The sequence below is a fragment of the Gekko japonicus genome, unplaced genomic scaffold (assembly GCF_001447785.1).
Source record: "Gekko japonicus isolate JY-2015 unplaced genomic scaffold, Gekko_japonicus_V1.1 scaffold5166, whole genome shotgun sequence".
Classification (NCBI taxonomy): domain Eukaryota; kingdom Metazoa; phylum Chordata; class Lepidosauria; order Squamata; family Gekkonidae; genus Gekko; species Gekko japonicus.
In genome coordinates this window covers 48,757-52,388 of record NW_015162630.1, presented here as the reverse complement: position 1 = coordinate 52,388, position 3,632 = coordinate 48,757, and the positions used below count along the sequence as shown (strand labels likewise).

Sequence of the window (3,632 nt, the reverse complement as noted above, 5' to 3'; positions counted from 1 at the left end):
GCTGAGGTGGTGGAAGTCTGGGGGAGCTGGGGAAGGGGGGGGGACAGGGATCGTCGGAAGACCCACCCGAAACAGAACCCGAAGAGTGCCGAGGAGTGTTTCCGGAGGGAATCTCCCTCCCCAGCATCGAGGCTGTGCCCCCTTCTGTCTGGGGGAGGGGGGACAGCAGCAGGAGCGGGTCAGCTCTCCTCCCCACAGGTCGTTCCCTCCGGGTCTGATGCTTTGGGGGATGCATTCCCCCCCCCTTCCACACAGCACCCTGCAGCACAGGAACAGCCCCTGTGGGAACTGTTGGGGGGTGGGGGCATTTGGGGCAGGCCACATGCAGGGAAGCCTGTCCCCCTTGGGGCAGAGGCAGGAGCTGAAGGAGCGGCCAGGACTCGTCTTTGCTCCTGCTTCGTCCAAGCATGGATCCAAGGCAGCTTCCCTTGAGACTGCCGGCGGAGGAACACATTTGGGGAAACTTCCCTCTGCGGAATTCTTCCTAACGACAGAAGAGCATCATGGCCAGCCCTGGCAGAGAGTGCCGAAACCTTCTCCCCTTCAGGGCTACTTTTCTGTGTGCGGGGAGAATTTAATTTCGCGCTGGAGTCTCTCCCCTGCTGCCTCAGTCAGGCACTCCATCCCCTCAGGGCTCTCACACCTCATTCCCAGCACATTTTCCTAAAAGTTCTGTGTGTGAGGGGGGCAAACAGGAGGGTCTTGGCTTCCCTCAAGAGGGGAGGAGGGAGGGGTGTGGCTTCAGGCAGGGAAAGGGACTCACCCCCCAGGAAAGGGTTAAGAACATAAGAGACGCCAATGTTGGATCAGGCCAAAGGCCCATCCAGTCCAACACTTTGGGTTACACAGTGGCCAGAAATACCAAGTGCCCTCAGGAGGTCCACCAGTGGGGCCAGGACACTAGGAGCCCTCCCACTGTTGACCCCTCTAAGCACCAAGAAGACAGAGCATCACCTGCCCCAGCCTGAGAGTTCCTATCTATGCCTTGTGGCCAGTAGCCACTGATGGACCTCTGCTCTGTATGTTTATCCAACCCCCTCTTGAAGCCATCCATGCTTGTAGCCGCCACCACCTCATGTGGCAGTGAATTCCATGTGTTAATCACTCTTTGGGTGAAGAAGTACTTCCTTTTATCCATTCTAACGTGACCACTCAGCAATTTCATGGAGCGCCCACGAGTTCTTGTATTGTGAGAAAGGGAGAAAAGTACTTCTTTCTCTACCTGCTCTTTCCCATGCATAATCTTATAAACCTCGATCATGTCACCCCTCAACCGTTGTTTCTCCAAGCTAAAGAGCCCCAAGTGCTTTAGCCTTTCCTCATAGGGAAAGTGTTCCAACCATCTTATCATTCGGCTTTCCCTTTTCTGCACTTTTCCCAAAGCTATAATATCCCTTTTAAAGTGTGGTGACCAGAACTGCACACAGTATTCCAAATGAGGTCTCACCATTGATTTATATAGGGGCATTATGATATTGGCTGATCTGTTTTCAATACCCTTCCGAATAATCCCCAGCATAGTGTTGGCCTTCTTTATTGCAGTGACACACTGTCTCGACATTTTCAGTGAGTTATCTACTACGACTCCAAGATCTCTCTCTTGATCAGTCTCTGCCAGTTGTGACCCCATCAATGTGTATTTATAGTTAGGATTTTTGGCTCCAATGTGCATCACCTTGCACTTGGCCACATTGAACCCCATTTGCCACGTTGACGCCCACTCGCCCGTCCTCGACAGATCCCTTTGGAGTGCCTCACAGTCCTCACTGGTTTTCACCACCCTGAACAACTTCGTATCCGGTTGGCAGAGTTTGGGAGGGGGCTTCTCCAGGGGAGGAGGGGGGCGGATGGATAAGGAAGATGGACCCACCCACCCCATACAGAATGGCTGGTTGGGGGGGGGAGATGTGGGGCCAAAGGCTCCTGCGCCTTGATGGATCAGAACCAGTACCTTGAATGGCGCCCTGAATCCAGTCTGGAGAGAGGTTCGCGCCAGGGACCGGCAAGAAAAACGTGCACGGAGCGGAAAAATTGTTCTCTTTCTCTCTTTCTTTCTCCCCCTCCCAGGCCGGATGCCTCCTCCGCCGTCTCCTCCGTGCGCTGAAGGGGAAAGAGCCACCATGCAGCCGGCTCAGGTATTGGGGGGGGGCTCATTGGGGAGAGGTGGGGCGGGCAGGAAGGGGGCCTCTCTTCTCTGCTGCAGTGCTCAGGGGATCGGGCTCCTTCCCACTGATTCTGGTGTCCCCCTCTGGGAAGGCAGACAAACGGCCGCACACACACACACACACCCGTCTGGGATGGTTTCTGCAGAGAAGCAGGACAATTAGAACATGACCTTTGATGTGGCCCAACTCCAGATGTCTCCGTAACAATATTGGACTTCCCACAGAAGCCTATTCAGTCCTTCATCCTCCGGACGCCTCTGGCGTTTTCCCCAGGAGGCTGCTCACCCCACTGCGTCTGAGGACAGCCCCTCTGCTTCCAAAACGCTCCTGAGGAGGGCTGGGGGAGGGAGATGTGGGGGGGGCTCTTCCCGCCACCTCCTCTTTATGCTGCTCTTTCCAGTGAAGTGAAGAGGCGCTTCCTCCTTCTCCTCCTCCTTGCAGGCCAGGGTATCCTTCGAAGAGGTGGCCGTCTACTTCACCCGGGGGGAGTGGACCCTGCTGCGCCCGACCCAGAGAGTGCTCTACAAGGAGGTCATGCTGGAGAACTTTGGGAACGTGGCCTCTCTGGGTGAGGAGGACCCTTTTCTCCTTCTTGCAGTCAAGAGTGACTATAAGGAAGCCCTTCAGGAGGAAGGACGTGGTCAGGCTGTCTGCCCTGGTCCCAGTGGCTGATCTTCTCTTCTCTTTTTCCCTCCTTTCCCTCTTTCCCTCCTTCTTTCCTTCTCTCTTTTTATCCTCTCTTTCCTTCCTTCTTTCCTTCCTTCTTTCCTTCTCTTTCTTTCCCTCTTTCCTTCCTTCTTTCCTCCTTCTGTGGCCCAACTCTAGTGAGAAGGGGTTTAAACTTTAAACCGCTTCTCTCTTTGCTCCCCCCTCCCCGCAGTCCAGCTGGAGAAGGGAAGGGGAGGCTTTTGAAGATGCCTCCCCCCCTTTTGCACCCCTTCTGACATCACTTCTGGTGATGTCAGGGGGCATGGCATATGCTAATCACCAAGTAGCTAATTAGGATACCATATGCTAATGAGCTCCTGCAGCTCTTTTTCTACGAAAAGACCCCTGGTCCAAGTTGTAAAGGGAATTCTATCACACATCAGGGATAATATGTATGGTAAAATGATCAAGTCTAAGTAAGCAAGTGTTTACGTGATATGTTCTCACTTAGTGTAATGTACTCCGCCATTACCACGTGCGCGACCATTGGGCCATGCAGTCTAGCAAAGCCTGAAGCTTCGCTCTAAGAGAACAATAGAACAGCGGATCCTAGCCCGCACCTATCAGAGGGTCAGGTCCGCAGCCGAGAGCCTATGGGACTCTCGGCTACTGTAAATAGCCTATAGGGAAATAGGGGTGTGTTTTGGTGGTGGGTTTTCTGTGCATATATACCGGCCTGTGAGCAGGCTTACTTTGTCTTGTTCCTGCTTAAATAAAGTACTCTTGCTGAAATCACTCCACGTTTCTGAGTACTTTTCA

General features: G+C 53.7%; 1 pseudogene; it reads left to right on the top strand.

The window, feature by feature from the left end:
* The window catches only part of LOC107106369, a 52,185-nt pseudogene that overhangs the window by 6,494 nt on the left and 42,059 nt on the right, over positions 1 to 3,632 (top strand).